Raw genomic sequence first — 18,522 nt, forward strand, 5'->3', positions numbered from 1 at the left:
TAGTGCGCGCTAAATCAACACATGTGCTACCCGCTAATGAGCCTTTAGGATAACATGCACACGTTAGCGTTTAGAAACATAGAAGATGACGGCAGAAAAGGGCTACAGCCCATCAAGTCTGCCCACTCTGCTTACCCACCCCCTGTCTATGCCCTAATGACCCAATTTCCTTATCTTGACCCTCGTAGGGATCCCACATGGGTATCCCATTTATTCTTAAAGTCTGGCACGCTGTCTGCCTTGATCACCTGCACTGGAAGCTTGTTCCAATGATCAACCACTCTCTCTGTGAAGAAATACCTTCTAGTGTCGCCATGGAAATTTTCAACCCTTGAGTTTGAGGGGTGCCCTCTTGTGGCCGAGGGTCTCTTGAGAAAGAAAATATCATCTTCCACTTCGACACATCCCGTGAGGTACTTAAATGTTTCAATCATGTCTCCCCTCTCCCTATGTTCCTCGAGAGTGTAGAGCTGCAATTTGTTCAGTTTCTCTTCGTACGAGAGACCCTTGAGCCCCGAGATCATCCTGGTGGCCGTCCGCTGAACCGATTCAATTCTGCACACATCTTTACTGTAATGTGGCCTCCAGAATTGCACACAGTACTCCAGATGAGGTCTCACCATGGCCCTGTACAACAGCATTATGACTTCAGGCTTTCGGCTGACGAAACTTCTATTGATACAACCCAATATCTACCTTGCCTTAGATGAAGCCTTCTCCACTTAATTGGCAGTTTTCATGTCTGCACTGATGATTACTCCTAAATCTCGTTCTGCTGAAGTCCTAGTTAAAGTTTCTCCATTCAAGAAGTAGGTCCTGCATGGATTTCCGCTTCTGAGGTGCATGACCTTACATGTTTAGTGCGTGCTAAAAAACTTAGCGCACCTTTATAAAAGAGGGGGTTAGATTATTATTCTTAATGTGCATTACTTTGTATTTGTTCACATTAAATTTCACCTGCCTTTTGGAAGCCCAGTCTACCAATTTCCTAAGGTTTTCCTACAATCTCTCAGAGACAATTTGTGATTTGAGAACTTTGAATAGTTGTATGACATCTGCAAATTTAATCACCTCACTTGTTCCCATTTCCAGATCATGTATAAATAGGTTAAATAACAACTGTCCCAGTACAGATCCCTGAGACACTTCACTATTTACCTTCCTCCTCTGAGAGAAATAGCCATTTAATCCTACCTATGTTTTCTATCTTTTAAACAGTTCCCAATCCACACAGAACATTGCTTCCTATCCCATGTACTTTTAATTTTCTCAGGAATCTCTCAAGGGAATTTGTCATATGCTTTCTGAAAATCTAGATACACTACATCAATCAACTCACCTTTATCCAGATGTTTATTCACTACTTCAAAGAAATGAAGCAAATTTGTGATATTATTGTGCCTTAAATATTTCGATGTATACAATGTTATGCACAATTATCTTTTCTTTAAAGCTTTTTCTTAAAAGTTCATTTGCATTGTGGAAATAAATATGGATTTATTTTAAGAGCTCAAACGCATAGTTGTAATCTTTCCTTTCTCTGTGCCTTCAATATCTCTGTTCTTGTTTCCCACTTTTCTGTCTCTCCCTTAACTCTTCCCCTTGGCAGCCATATTTCCTCTATTAGCAGTGGGAGAAGGCGATGTGGATGCATTTGGAGCCCAGGTTTAAGCTGCAAGTGAAGGAAGGTTCATGGTATAGAGTTTTTAAAAGTTCTGCAATTGGAGCGCTAGAGCTCAATTAAGCCTCATTTGCTATGAAGGCAAATCTCTTATACTTCTATGCTGTGAATTGTAAAACAGTCTTGGAACCCCACTGTCATATCTTCCTTGCTATTTTGAGCTCACTAAAGTTGAATTTGCATGTAACCTTCCCATAAATATATGTGGGTATGTAATAATTTTAGTTAATACTAGGGTTATGAAGGGGAAATACATAATTTTCCATGGTGTTTACAGCATTTTTCAGTATCATTTGTTTTATTTTTGTTGATTTTTTTTTTAAATTATTTTGGAGGGCAATGTCATTAATAGACATGGGGGAAGCCACTGCTTGACCTGTATCGATAGCATGAAATATTGATACACCTTGGTTTTTGGCCAGATACTAGTGACCTGGATTGACCACCATGAGAACGGGATACTGGGCTTGATGGACCATGGGTCTGACCCAGTAAGGCTATTCATATGTTCTTATTTGCTGGAATCCTTTTTATATATTTTATAAAAAGTTCCACTTTTATAATAAACATTATCACTAAAAGCAAAAGCAAGTGACTGTAAATTTTGGTTTTCTTCTTGTATTTGAAATGGTTTTTTTACTATTTTGTTTGTATTTGAAATTTAATAAATATGATTTACATTTAAAAAAAAGTTCCATGTTTAAATATTCCTATGCTAAATGTTTTTGTTGCATGTATTAATGTGGAGGATGACACAAGGGTGGTTATATTTTTATAGCTCTATGCCCCAAATTCTATATATGAGGCCAATTAAGTTGTGCACACACTGGTGTGCATAGCCGATGTGTGCGTACAACTTAATTGATTGATTGGCCTAATCAGCACCAATAATTGCCAATTAAGACCTTGTAATTGGCATTAATTGGCACAAATTAAAAATTACATGCACAACTTGGAAAGTGTCATTCCATAAAAAGTATGCACCAGTTCCAGGACATGAATTTGAAAAGAGGGCAGGGCCGTGGGCAGACCATGAGTATTCCTAAAAGTTATGCACATTGTTAAGAAAATGCCCGAAGCATGCACAACTTAAGCACACTCATTTAGACCTGGCTTTAGCCGGCCTAAATGAGTGTGCCTAAGAAACGCGATTCACACAGGTGCTAAGCATAATTCTATAAAAGATACATCCATCTTTTAGAATCGCACTAAGCGCCATTCAAGTTTCAAGTCTAATAAAATTTTGATTAAAATGCATTATCATGTATTCAATGTGATGTACAAAATTTAGTCAGCACTGAATTTTTAGAAGACATATACTGTATAGAATCAGGCCCTATGGCTCATATTCTATAAATGGCACCAGTTTTTAAGGAGCTGGTAAGTGCCCTACCGTGCCTAAGCTAAGTGAAAAGCACAGTTTCAATGACATTTTTAAACTGATTTTCAAGGTGACTATTGGTGTCTAAAAAACTGGTGCCAGAATCACGCCTCTGTAGGTGCTTTGTGGTGCCTAATGCAAAGCAAAAAAAAACAAGGTCAAACAACCCCAACCTGAACAAGAACCAAGTGGGGAATGGGACTGTACACGTCAGCCTTGGAAACAATAAGCTTTATTGATTATAAACACAGATATAAACTAAATATATGTATAAATGCATGAACTCAACATCCTTTACTTGTATGACTCACACAGTCACGCAGCTTATGCATCGATTTGTTTTTCAGAGTCGTTTACTTTACTCAGCGCCGCACTAGTGCTTGTGTATGTTACCACGGATTTGGAGCCTTCCTTTTAAGTGCCACAGCACCACCTACTGGATTGACTCCTTCATCCCTGAGGCAGGCTTCCTGTTGGAGGTCGAAACATGGACCGTGTTGGGCCATACAAGTAAAGGATGTTGAGTTCATGTATTTATACATGTATTTAGTTTATATCTGAGTTTATAATCAATAAAGCTTATTGTTTCCAAGGCTGACGTGTACAGTCCCATTCCCCACTTGATTCATGTGGTGCCTAATGCCACTGTAGGCGTGGCTAATGCCGGAAGTGGCATTAGGCGCCATAAAGCGCCTACAGAGACATGATTCACATCAAAGGTAGTTGCTGGAAATGTAGGCCATGAAAACCCTGGCCTACATTTCCGGTGCCTACCTTTGCCGGAGATGCGATTCTCTAAAACGATGCTGTCATATGATTGACACGCAGTCAGCAGCCACTTTTGAGTGCCCTTTAGAGCATCCATCCCTATGTGCATAAAGTTTTGACATTTTAGAATGTTTTAATTTTCACTGCACTAGTAGGTAATGAACTATTTAGAATAATTTTCTGTTACAATACTTCATGAGCTGAGATTTTGCATTTGGCACCAATACAAGCTAATGGTATTTTACAGGCATGAAAAGCTTTGTTGAGGTGTAATAAACATTTGCAGTAGATGTGCATCAATTTTTGTGTTTCTTAATGTAATTTAGTACATTGGCCTCTGTGCAAAATTATCAAAACAAGGCTCAATAGAAAGTGAGATCAATATATCATATCTATTGCATTTTATATGTATTCCTATTTTAAATTAGCTTCCTTAATTATGGTAATGCACCAAGCATATCATAAACATGTCAGGATTAATAAGGTTGTGCTACAGTGTTCGGGTGTATTTGCAGCTTGTGCTCAACAGTAACGCAAGGTAAAGTAGTATTTAATGGGTCCCTGGTGGATGAATCTCAGTAGGGATCATGTCCAAACATTGCCACAATTTATCTTCATGGAACTGAATTTTGATGAAGGTTGAGGAGATTCTGCATAATTTTCCTACGGCAATGCTATGGAATTAAACCTAAGTAAGGATATATTGACTACCCATCTGGCTCTTTGGCAGGATTACTAGTGCACAAGCATGCTTTAAAAAAAAAAAAAGAAGTCCACAAAATGGCTGCCACAATAAATGAATAACCATCTTGCAGACGGTATGGAAGGGAAAGTTTGAAAGAAAATCTAGGAAGCAGTGGGGGATGCTTACTTATAGCAGCAGAAAATTCATCAAGCTCTTAAATGAATGTCAGGATACAAATACCTCAGGGAAGGGAAAACTAATAAACAGCCTGATTTCTAATATGATGCAAACAGAACATAGATAAGACATGGAATGGTTTAGGTCTCCTCTCAAAATTTTCAGATGATTTCCATTGTGGCTCCTTATGACCATGGGCAAGTCTCTTAGGGGTGTAATTCATCAAAGTGCAGTAAAGGTTCACCTTTTACTGCATCTTGATGCCCCATGGGATTCATCAACCTATGGTATCCTCAGTGGCATAGCACGGGTAGGAGACGCCCAGAGTGGTGGCAACCTCCATCCCCGGCTCCTTCCCCGCCTCCACGCCATACTCGTGTTCTCCCTTCCTTGTATCTCTTTAAATCTTCCCTAGCATGAGCAGCTTCTCCATCCTGCTGCTCACTCTGGCGTTGGCTTTCCCTCTGATGTCACTTCCTGGCCCCCGAGACCCCCGCAGCGATTTCAGAGGGGAGCCAGGCTGGCGCAAACAGCAGGCTGGAAAAGTTGCTCACACTGGCGAAGATTTAAAGAGGTACAGGGGATGGAAGGAGGATGCGAGTGTGGCATGGGGGGATGGAGTGGTGCTGGCGCCTCACGAAAAAGGCATTTGGGGCAGTCTGACCCCTGCCCTCCTTTACTATGCTACTGGATATCCTAGTAGTACATGTTGCTGAATCCCATCCTATAGGAATAATGCTGCCTGAGAGCCACCTTGTAAGCAACATTATTTCTGTGGCCCGTGAGCACTGGACCACACAAAGACACAGACTGATGCTCACAGGCTGCAGGCTGAATTTCTCCCCACCCCAACAGACCCCACATTGCACTGTTCCCTGCCCCCCAACCTCAACACCTTCATGTAGGGCCCCCTAGCCTCCCACAACTCCTTAGTGGCTATCTGTAGGGGTCCAGGGGTTGTCTGATAGGATCCGTGGGATATCCAGTGGGGGAGAGGGAAGTAGCAAGAAGTGATACTCCATCACTCTTGGCCTCTCCAATGCAGATAACAAATTAGTTCCCCTAGCATCTGTCAAGCAAGACAAACTCTAGAGGTCATATTTCCATATAAGAGTCTGTGAGGGGGAGGGGGGTGGGGGTGGGGGGGGTCAGTGCATTGTGAGTCTGTCAGGGGGTGGGGGTGGGGGTTGTAGCCTGGGAGCAATTGCATTGTCCAGTCTGATGCTTCCAGATAGTAAAATAACCCCAGGACAGAGCTGGGGTAATTTTACCATCATTTTTCAGCCCTAATGTGACTTGCGGTTAGACGATTAGCTTAGTAATGAGATGTGAAACATGCATTTGCCCAACTGCAGCATTCACTATTTCCTCCTCTCCCTAAGAAATCCCACGTGCCTGTTCTACACTTCCTTGAGTTCAAACACAGTTTTTGTCTCCACGCATCTACCACCCGTTCTGTAAAAAAGTATTTCCTTAGATCACTACTGTGCCTATCACCTCTTAATTTCATCCTATACTCTCTCACTCTGGAGTGTCCATGCAATTGAAAGAGACTGGCCTCATGCTTATTTATGCTCCGTAAGTTTTTCAACATCTCTATCATATCTCCTATCTCCCACCTTTCCTCCAAAGTATGCATATTGAGATGAATCTGTCTCCGTACACCTTATGATATCATAGACCACTGATCATTTTAGTAGCCTTCCTCTGGACTGACTCCATCCTGTTTATATCTTTTTGAAGGTACGGTCTCCAGAATTGTACACAATATTCTAAATTATTTAAATTTTGCCATGCTATTTTCGGCCCTGTAGCGTTAGGAATGTTTAAGTTGTGGTAAGGGCTATTTAAGGCTGACTGAAGAATTTTCGCCCCTTAATCCTTCACTGCCCCAGATACAAAAATCCTAGGAACCCTTTTACTAAACTGTTTTAAGCATTAACACACGCTTAGGGGTAAATCCTATGTATGGCACCTAAAAAATTGGTGCTGAAAAAAATGTTATTCTAAAAGCCACACTTAAAGTTAGGTGTGGTTTATAAGAGAGTTCTTCAAAAAGATTCCGCACTTTCATATTTGGGTGGTAAATGGTTGGGGCAAGAGAAGTGGGGGAGGGCGTGTCGTAGAATATCATGTGACTAGTCAGTCAGGCAAAACAGGGTGATTATGTGGAAAAGTGATGTAATTTGCTTTTGAGATATTTAATAGTGTTTAAAAAAATAAATGCAAAAACTTTTGAAGATCCCTCTTAGAATTCAGTCCTATAAACAGGTATTTTTTGTACCTGAGGCAAAGGAAAGGGAAAGGGTATGGGTTTGATATACCGCCTTTCTGTGGTTACAGTGTAAGCAGTTTTCTTATGTACAGACTTTTTTTTTTTTTAACTGAGCAACACAGATGTTTAACTGGTAAACACAGATAGGCGACTTTCCCAGCTTTACAAAGAGCTGCAGTGAAAATTCAACCCAGTTCCCCAGGATCTCAGTTCACCACACTAACCATTTGGCTATACCTAATGCAAAACAGTAATGTGGTTGGCAACCAGTGCTGTCTTGAGTAGGTGCTCCTGACTATTGACCTTTACATGCTCTGCTGTCAAGTGATGCATTCTCCTCAAAAATTACCTCATTTTTGATAACTTCTTGAATGAATGAATCGGTTGTTGGAAACCCAGCCCGTAATGAGACAAGGTAATCATCTATTGATCTCTCCATCCTTTCTCCAACAGTGATCATTCTGGGTAAGTTAGCAGGAAACTTAGCAGATCTTAGTACGAAAACCTATTCCCTATTTCTTGAGCCTAAAAGTAAGGACTGATGATGTACTAGGAAGAGTAGCCTGATGGTTATTATAGTGGCCTGAGGATTAGAGGAATTGGACTTGATTCCTTCCACAGCTCCTTGAGACTCTGAGTAAGTCACCTAACCCTCCATTGTTTATTGTTTTGTTTTGTTTTTAAAGCTTCACTAGCACTACTAATGACTAGGGAGTCAATTCAGAGTGGGTTACATGAGCTTCTGTAATGGTGTTATAATACACGAGTTTCTGTAATGGTGTTAGAATACATGGTAATGTAATACAAGGTACTCACTAATGGTGTAGAATATAGTTTATACACACTATCTTTCCCTATATATATACTAGGGTATTCTATATTCACACTTTATTTCCTTATATATGTTAGAGAATGCTATATTCACATTATCTTTCCCTATATATAGTACATATATACTAGTGAATACAATATTTACCCTATATATATACATTCTATATTTATACCATAGTACATTCTGCTTTTGTATATACACACACCTAATACTAGTATTGTGCACTATACTCATTTTAAATCCTACTTATATACTCGTATAGTGTCCATATCATGTACTTTGCTCATCCTCGATTCACACATCTCCTGATTATTCTTGCTCTCTGTACTTTATCCATCAATTCCTTAGCACTCTGGATATATTTACTGTGATTTACCCTTTTGTGCATTGCCCCAGGTACAAAATAAGTACCTGTGTATAATATGTAAACCTCTTTAAATGTAAACACAGAAAGGCAGTATATCAAGTCTCAACTCCTTTCCTATATATGGCTAATAATAGTTAACGTGTTACATTTTTTTCTCTGCATTAATTTCACGGACAAATGCTGGAAACCATTCAACAGTTAGCACCAGAAACCACACAGTCATTTTTGCAATTGTCACAGATTAATTGCAAAACTTTGCTATAGTTTAGCAAGAGAATCCCTAATTCATTGTTTCCCAAATCCATCCTGAAGCATCCCCTTGCCAGGTGAAAAATGAAGGAGGACAAAAGTAGCCTTGCGTAGAAAGCCACAGGAGCAACAAGACACAAGGCAACAAATACAGCAATTGTAAAAACCAAAGGTAAATGTTATTTTCTCCAGCATCTAATGGCATAAGTGACAGGAACAGACACAGTCACGTTTTGGCATAAAGGTGCCTACAGCAGGGGCCAGGTATCACCGGACCAAATAGTCACAAATACAACTAGTGATTGGAAGATCAAAACATGAAATCACAGATAAGTGATATTCATCGTTGATGTGATGTGTATGTCATATGCAATTTTATTTTATATGTAAGTATGTAATTTGTTGTAGTGTGTTTTTGTATTGATTTGTATGACAAATGTTAATGTTTTATTTTGTATGTTCATATGTAACTCGCCCTGGATAAGTACTCTAATTCCTCAAGCTCAATCTTACCATTCTTTTAGAAAAGTATTGAAAACCTATTTGTTTGATAAATTCATATCTTGATTGTTTAGTACTATATTTATGACATGTACATGATATGTATTTACACTCCTCCCTCCATATTTGTGGGGGTTAGGGGCAGAGCCTGTCTGCGAATATGGAAAATTTGTGAATAACTTTTGAGCCAACTCTGACCCACCCCCATCTTTTTTCCGCCTCCCTCCTGGGTCCCAGACCTTACCTGGTGGTCTAGCGGTGACTTGGGGCAGGAACAATCTTCCTATGCTCCTGCCCCATGCAGATCTGTCATCCAAAATGGCTGAGGGGAGTTCCCGTGGACTCTCGAGACAACAGGAACTCCTGGCAACCATTCTGGAGGATGGATAAGGGGCAGGATAGGAAGATCGCTCCTGCCCAGAGTCACCGCTAGGCCACCAGATAAGGTCCGTGGGCAAGAATGTTATTAGAGGGGTGACGAGATTAGTGCGAGAATGTTAATTTCATGGAGGTAGTTGGGTGAATGAGGTGGATATATCGGCATTGTTAAAGTGTTGGGATCTCTGAGTAGCTTTAGAAGTGTAGATGTCTTTTCTAAAAGCATGCTGTAAATGATAGCGGTAGTCCAACAGACTAACGATGACTAGAAATGCTGTTTGAGTTCTGTCCAACCTGTGCAAAGGGAAGAACCTTCCTCCTGTAACTTTGATCACTGCCCAATCTCTCCGGCCGCTTGTCTGTATAGGAAGATCACTCTCGGTAAGGTCTGGGGAGGTCGGGGATGTAGCGATTCACTAGGGAGGGTTCCGAATCCGCAAATACTGAAACTGCGAATACAGAGGGAGGAGTGTATATGATTCAGTGATTGTTCAGATTGGTATGGCGGTATACAAAAATAAAGTTTATTATTATTATAAGGGTGGCAGAGAAATAAACAAACAAACAAAGTCTGAACCAACGCTTCATAAAATTTCCTGTCTAACCAATTTCTCCCAAGGTCCTCATAAAGCATGTCCAAGCAGGCTTCTATTCCTTAGTTATGCCATCAAAGAATCCACAAATAGAAGCAGAAAGAAGCTCAGGAAGAGAAGAAGAATCCACAAGTATTCTCTCTAAACAACAGTGGACAAAATCTCCTTGAAAAATCACAAAAAAAAGAGCAATGAAAAATTCAGCTAGACTCAGTCCCTTACATAATAGAAGTCTTGGCTTATCAAGCATTTACAGTAAGCACAGAAGATATAACGTTTACTTATTCTTATCAAAGATCCAGTGGCTTGAAAATTAGATTCACTCTTTGAATGAGTGGACTACGAATAATGGGACCAGCATGACCTGTCTAGTGGCGATCCAAAGCTAATTGCAGGTGTCAAATGAGGGTAGGTCTTATGATCCAAAAGTTCAATCTTCCAGCTGTTACATTTCGAGCAATATCAGAACATTTCAGTAACTCACCAATTACATTCAAAGCTTCTATTTTTAGCTGTTTATGAAGGGTAGATTTAGGATGTTTATTTTCCAGCAATTTAAGGATTCTTTGAGAGTAGTGTCAATCAGTGCTTACACACTACTGGATACCTTTTCTGGTGGAATCAAATATATTACACTTCTCCCTCCATCTTTGCATGGGTTAATAATAATAATAATTTTATTTCTTATATACCACCCAACCAGAAGATCTGGGCAGTTCACAGCAAGAGAACTGAGGCATATCGGCGAAGATGCAAGATACAGTAGGAATCGGTAGGATTCAATGTTATACAATACAATAAAATACAACATGATACAATGTAGAGTGAAGGAAAGCGAAGTCATCGCCTAAATTTACCAAACAGATAGGTTTTCAGTGATTTTCTAAACTCATAGTAAGATTGGGAGTGGGCAATCGGAGAACACATCCAAGAGTTCATTCTCCCCGTTTGAAAGACTAGAGTTTTGTTTAAAAAACTTTTAGAATGGCAGGCTTTCGGAATAGGGTACGTGAACATGCCCGAGTTTCTTGTGTTCTTGCTTGATGTGAAAGGATTTAATTGGGAAGATAAGAATGATAGTTAGTAATCCAAAGATAGCTTTATAGCAGAAGCAGCTGAATTTAAAAATGACTCTAGCTTCAAAAGGGAGCCAATGGAGCTGCATGTAAAAAGGGGCTATAAGGTCAAAATTTTTCAGTCCATAGCTCAAATGCGGCCCTCGAATACCAAAAAGTTGCAAATAACTTTTCGCTTTCATATTTGCAGGGTTTGTGATACAGCCATCCCGCATACTGTGATACCACAAATAAAACTTGTTGTTAGTATTTGCGACCATGCTGAAGCAAGTGCTGAACATTTCTCTCTGCCCCTCTTTCTCTCTGCACACTTTTCTCCAGCGCTGGCATTTGCTGACAGTAAGCACTGAACTGTTTTCTTGGCACTCCAGGATGATGTCATTGGGGGGGCGGAGTCAGCAAGATGAAAAACATGAATTAGGGTTACCATATGGCTCCAGACAAAGGAGGACGGATTGAGACATCTGCGTTTTGCTTCCATTGCATTCAATGTCTCAATCTTTCCTCCTTTTTCTGGACAGGCAGACAGAAGAACACCTCGCCTTGGGATATGACAGTTTTACACAAAAAGTCAAGGGAGGTAGCCAAGACATCTAAGTAGATGATTTCTCCCCCCCCCCCAAAAAAAAGAACTATATTTGGATGTCCCGCAGTTTGCATTTGAAAATAGCTATTTTTGCATCACCAACTATGGATGTTCAGCTGGAAACGTCCAAGTTGGACTTAGGCTTCTTTTTTTTTTTTGAGAATGCCCCTCAATGCTTGTAAGAGTTCAAAAGTGTCCCTTGACTCTAGGGTCAGGACAGTTTTCCTTTCCAACAGCTGAGCTGCGCTCTCTGAGCTCAGTTTCAGGAATGTTTTCGGGCCTAAGCCTTAGCCCACAGCTAACATGTAGCATCAGTTTACACATTAGCTCTAACAGCCTCCAGTCTGCCTCTGTAATGCCCATAACCCATCCCTACCCAGTTAAGCAACTAGTGTGTCAGTGTTTTGTTTTTCTACTGCACTTCCATCCTTGCCCCAACTCACCACATGGCAATCGTCATCTTTCCTTTCCACTTCTTTTCCCTGGCATCACTATAAATTTCTCATGGATATAAAACCCTGGAAAGAAGGATTATCTTATTTTGCATGATAATCTAAACTAAGTAGATGTTGAATGTACAGGAATAACAGGAACATGTGTATATGTGTGTGTGTTGGGGGGGAGGGGTGTTCCACATGTTTTTCCCACAGATCTATTGTACAAACATAAACTACTCCATTCTGCAGAATTATTGATTGCATCCAACAGTAAAACTATTAAAATTTGAAGCATTATAAAAGGATATATTACATTACATTACATTAGTGATTTCTATTCCGCCTGTGCCTTGCGGTTCTAGGCGGATTACAAATTATAAGAGATCTGGACATTACCGAGAGAAATGCGTAACAACGATTATCTAGAGAAATTACATAACAGTGATTCATGTACTTTACATGGTGTGGTAGAGGATTCAATTGTAAGAATTACATAGCAGATAATCAAGTGATAACAGGATACAGTAGAGAATATCAGTATATACGGGTTACAGACTAGAAGTTACCTAATAATGACATAAGAAGTTTGTTGGATGGTGAGGTAAATGCTTATATAGGAGTCAGAATATGTTTGGAAGGACAGGTTCTAGGAGAAGACTAATGTGTTATTCAATAGAGGGAGAGCTTGTGCGAAAGGGGAGGATATTAGTTGGTAAGGACGTGTTTTTTGAATAGAAATGTTTTGATTTCTCTTCAAAACACTTTGATGTCTGTTGTGTTGATCATTAGTTTGGTGATGGTGGGGTCAATTTTCGCTGCCTGTGTCACTAGAAGGCTGTCGTATAGTTTCTTACGTCGGGTTCCATTATGAGGGGGGAAGGTGAATAGGTTTTGAGTTCTTCTTGATCTGGATGAGTGGTAGCGGTATAGGCGGTTGTTTAGGGGGCAGTTCCATGGGTTACTTTAAATAGTAGACAATAGAACTTGAATTGAGTTCTTGCTTTTATCGGAAGCCAGTGAGAGTCTACATAGGCGGGAGTGATGTGGTCAAATTTGCTGAGACAGTAGATGAGTCTGATGGCTGTGTTCTGAACGGTCTGTAGTTGTTTTATCATGTTGTTTGGGCATGGTAGGTAGAGGCTGTTGCAGTAATCCAAGGTACTGAGTGTGAGGGATTGTACAATGATCTTGTAGTGTTCTTTGGTAAAGAACTTTCTTATTTTTCTTAGGATAATGGTTGCTTTCTGATTGTATTATTTCAATAATAATGAAACAACTCTCCTCACAAACAAACTGCCTTTCCTCCTGCCATATACTCCATGGAAGTAAAAACACCATAATGGTAGCCCAGGTAGCAGCTGGCAGCAATCCATTAGCAGTTATTTGACCAATCAGCAACTACCTGTTGTAAAAACATCTTCCAAGAAAATATTTTTACATTTAATTTGTGTATCGTGAGCTACCAATATGCAAAACCCTCTAGCATTTTTCAACAAGAATATGCTTTATCAACAAAAAGCAACTTATAACTATTTTATGTAAATATCAATAGAGCTTTAGTGTTAAGACTTATGGGAAGTAATTCTATGAGGGATGCCTAGTTAAAGCACCTATGTGGAGACTATTTTCTGAAGACATTTAGGCATCTATGGTCTTTATAAAATACTAGTATAAATGACAGACATTGACATTTGCACTGACTCTAAAGGGTCAGTAAGGATAACAATGGCAAATTGTAATCTGTAAACTGTATATTGTGTATATTAGTATTAGACCCCATGTCAAGTTAGGATAAAAACCTGTATCGTAAACTTGAACTGTAATTATGTCAAATCCAGTGCAAATTGTAACCTAACTATATATTGTAGAGTTCATAATCGAAATGGAAATACGTCTAAAAACCTGCCTAAATCAGTATTTGGATGCCCTAAAAAACATGTTGTCCAAGTGCCAATAATCGGAACAGGTTTTAGACGTATCTAAAAACAGCTTAGGCCTTTTTAGTGCCGCTGTACGCCCAGTGAAAAGGGGCATTTTTGAAGGAGTGGTTAGGGTGGGGGGTAGACGGGATGTGGACCAACCTAGACTTAGTCGTCCTGCAGCAATATTCGAAAGTTCGAGACTTCCTAGATGGAACTTATACGTTGTGATTTAGATGATTTAAAAACAGGTATAAATGCTGAGAAGGTATCCAAAATGACCAGATAACCACTGCATACACAAAGTACAGACCCCCACACACTCCCCCAGTAATCACTGGACCCCCCCCCCCCCCCGGCAATAAAATTTGGAATAAAAAAGTACATACCTGCCTTCAGAACATCAGCACCTAATGCATAGAGGTGGCTTAATTAGTCTGGGGGGTGGGCTAGTGAACCATAGAAAGGAGGACCTAGGCCCATTAGCCACTCTAACCATTGCATTCATGGTGAAAAATGTGCACTCACCAAAACCCCCCAAAACCCTACTGTACTGCCATATAGGTGCTACCTGCAGCCATAAGGGCTATTGGGGTGGTAGACAGGTGGGCATAGTAAGTTTTGGTTTTTTTTGGGGGGGCTCACCATGACCTATAAGGGAGTTGTAATGAGATATTTATGTGGCACCTTTTTTGTGAAGTTCACAGCAGTGTCCTGTAAGGTGCCCCACTACTCAGTTGCCATGTCTGGGTGTCCAGTCCATCACTTTGCTGGTCCTTCCCACATCTAAAAGGTCTTTTTCTAGGCATTTTAGGCTTGGACGAGAATGGGGTATAAAGATAGATGACTTAGTGGTCTGGACAATCAAACGGTTGGACCTACATGTAGATGATTCTTGAAAAATATATATTTTGGACGTATTTTTCAAGAAGAGACTTTAAACACTGCCGACTCAAACAACTTAGGCCCAAAATGGACTTAGACATTTTTTTATTATTATTATGCCACTCCACGTATGTTTAACCTGTAACCTGTTCTAAGCTCTTTGTGGCCAAGGTGGTTATTTTAGAAGCTTTGTTCTTGTTTTGGATGCCTTAAAAACTGATATTTAATAATAATAATAATAATAATTTTATTTTTTATATACCGCCATACCCGGCGAGTTCTAGGCAGTTTACATCAATTAGACTAAGATCTACGTTTTCAAGCAGATTTACAAACAAATAAACAATTATGTAACAAGTAAAAACCGGAATTGACAGAGGATGGAGGGAGGTTGTTGAAGATAGGGAAGAGAGAAGCTATAAAGGGGGGTGAGAGCTGGGGGGGGAGGAAGGGGGGCGAGGTGATAATGTGAGCGGGTAGGGCCGCTAGGGGGTCTTGTTTGCTGAATAGGTAAGTTTTAAGAGATTTTCTGAAGTCGAAGTAGGAGGGGGCCTCGAGTATCATTTGGGTCAGCCATGTGTTGAGCTTGGCTGCTTGGTAGGCGAAGGTTTTGTCTATGAATCTTTTATAGTGACAGAGTTTTAGCGAGGGGAAGGCGAACAGTTGAGTTCTACGGGATTTCTTGTTTATGTGATAGAGGTTAAAGTGGGGGTTGATGTAGCTTGGTGTAGAACCATTAACCGATTTGTAGCAGAAGCATGCAAATTTAAAAAGGACTCTTGAATCGAATGGCAGCCAGTGTAGTTGGTGGTAGAAGGGAGTGACATGTTCCCATTTCTTTAGGCCGAAGATGAGACGCACGGCCTAAAGACGCCAGAATCCCAATTTTACCAATGCAGGATAAGGACGTCTAATACTACAATACATCCATATGGCAAGAGAGCATGGGCTGGGCATGTTTTCATTGGGACCAGGGAGGGCCCAAAATATGGAGGTCCAACTTTGATCATAGAGGGGGAAAGGATATCTATGGATAAACATATGGATGTTGATATTTAGACCTGGTACTTGCTATGTCCAGGTTACAGAAAGGTACTCCGATTGAGCAGTTGTTCACGGGAAAGATTTTCAAAGGCACTTATCCAATTAGCAGGTAATGCCCAGTTTGGCTTAAGAGTAAATTAGGCAAGCACCCATCTTGAAGGGCAGTAAATACCCACCTCAACAGTTTACCATTCTAGTAGTGGGACTTTCTTCTTTTGCTCTCATCATGTCCTCTTTCTGTTGCTGGCTTCATGGAAAATTTTACACTGTGCCAGATTAGGCACAGTGGTGCTGATCATGATGCTGGAGGGCTGTGGTAGGATAAGAGGGCTGAGGTTGATGCTGATGCTATAGAGTTGGGATATGGGAACTGGGAATGGGGCTGCTACTGCCACCTGAGATGTTGGGACTGATGATGGGAGAAGGTGGCTTAGGCTGGTGATGGATCTGGAGACTGTGAGCTGGGGGAAGTAGGCTACTGGATGATCGTGTTGGGAGAAGGACGATGAGAACAGATACTATGGTGTGTGTGTGGGGGGGGGGTGAGAAGCAAGGACATATGTTGTGAAAAATGCTAGAGAAGATATATCAGTATGGGGGAAAGGCAGGGACAATAACACAATTTTTTTTTATTGGCTTAATTGACATGATAATTGACCATGTCAGTTTTCAGTCAATCAAAAATAAAATAAAATAAAACACCAGTTAAGAGTTTGGTGCTGGACTCTTAGAATGCCTAGTAACACCTAAGAAGAGGTGTCCTCTAATACCTACTTGAAAAGCAGGCATAGTTAGGGGCGGAGAATAGGTGGAGTTGACTAAGGCATTGCTAGGCCTCGGAGTTAGGTGCTGGTAAATTAGAACAAATAAAACCGCTTAGGCACCACTAGGCATAATTCTATAAATTGTCTGGACCTTTCCAGATTAGCACAAAATCGATTTCTTTTTAGATCCACAATTCATCAAGTTGCTAGGACTCGATCATGAGTCGATGGCACCTAACAACAAAGTGGTTGATTGACAAAATGCTACAAGTTAGGCGCACTTAGGCGCTGTTTATTAGAAACTAACTCTAAAGGCTCACGTGCTAACAATGCGCTAATGGTTTAATAGCAGGGGTGTCCAACCTGCAGTCCGAGGGCCACATGAGGCCCCTGTGAAGAATTTTGGTGCGGCCCCGGTCAAAGGGCGATGCGTATTTTCCTCTGCTGCCCCCGGGTGTTTATCATCTTGCCGGTCCTTCCTCTGCCTTGCTGCAGCGTTTTGCGCGGCCCCAGTAAAAAATTTTTCGGATCAATGCGGCCCAGGGAAGCCAAAAGGTTGGACACCCCTGGTTTAAAGCCTGGCTCTGTAGAATTGCTGATTATTGCAGAATGTGCCTAATCTCTGCCTCCAGACCTACCCCAGAACTAAAAAACTAAAAAACTATTTTATTAATGCATGGATAGCACATGCAAAAAAACAATCATGGGATGCCTGTGCATTTTAGCCTGCGGTGAGCATGTGTAGTGGCTCACCACAGCTTAGTAAAAGGACCTCTTACAAGTAGTGTCTTACTGATAGTCCAGTTTAAAATAGTGGCAAATTATTTTAGGTGACGTTAGGACCTCTAATATAGAATTCCAGCTCTGCGTTGCTGAAAGATCTTACCTTTTTCTTTTCTTTTTTTTTTTAAATAACTCTTTTTTTCTTGTAGCAACATTTTGAAGGATGAGACAATAGAGATGTTATTAGCCAATAAATTATTTATTAAGGAAGTAAAAACTAATTAAAAAGAATTGGTATTTGCTAATACAGTAATTCCGTAATAAATTATTAAACTGTCAGGTACACTATCCCTTAGCATACTGGTAAGTTTTTATATGGAGATGTTTTATGTTCATACATTTTGCAAAAAAGGAGTATGCAGTATTACTGATTAATATATATAGACTAGAAATAATTCAAATGATTCATTGGGGTAATATTCCAGTGTCATTTCTTAATATTTTTATCATGTAATTTAGGATCAATATTATATTTACTAGGCCTCTATAGGGGCCTTCTGAACTTACTAAGCTGTGTTATCTGTTAATATGCACTGTGAATCAGGGAAAGGAAGTATGACACATGCATTCATCAGAGGCTTCAACAATTATTACACATAGTCAGTGGCGTACCACGGGGGGGGGGGTCCACCCCGGGTGCAGCCTTAGGGGGTGCACAGCCGGCCTGGTCCCCATTGCGCTCTCTCCCTCCTTACTGCCGCCCTCCATCATGACGCTTACACACACCCTTACCTTCGGGGCGCTTTCACTCTCCCCCCAGGCCCAGTCCGGTCCGACAAACCTCCCTGCCCTGTGGCCGGCGATGTCTAAACTGTCTTCTTACTGCAGCTGCAGTGTTGTAGTTGCATATGGCTACCGTAAAGGTCAGAAACAACCTTTACGGCAGCCATATGCATCTACAACACTCCGGCTGCTGTAAGAAGGCAGTTTAGGCATCACTGGCCACAGGGCAGGGAAGTTTGTTGGCCCGGGCCTGTTGGGGGGGGGGGGGGTGAAAGCGCCACGAAGGTAAGGGGCAGGGAGGGAGAAAGAGAGGAAAGGTGGGGTGGAGAGGAAAAGATGCTGAAGGGAAATGGATAAAACAGAGGGGGGAGAAGGATGCTGAAAGCACATGGGGAAGACAGAGGGGGAGAAGGACGCT

The sequence above is a fragment of the Geotrypetes seraphini genome, chromosome 12, assembly GCF_902459505.1.
Source record: "Geotrypetes seraphini chromosome 12, aGeoSer1.1, whole genome shotgun sequence".
NCBI classification, from domain to species: domain Eukaryota; kingdom Metazoa; phylum Chordata; class Amphibia; order Gymnophiona; family Dermophiidae; genus Geotrypetes; species Geotrypetes seraphini.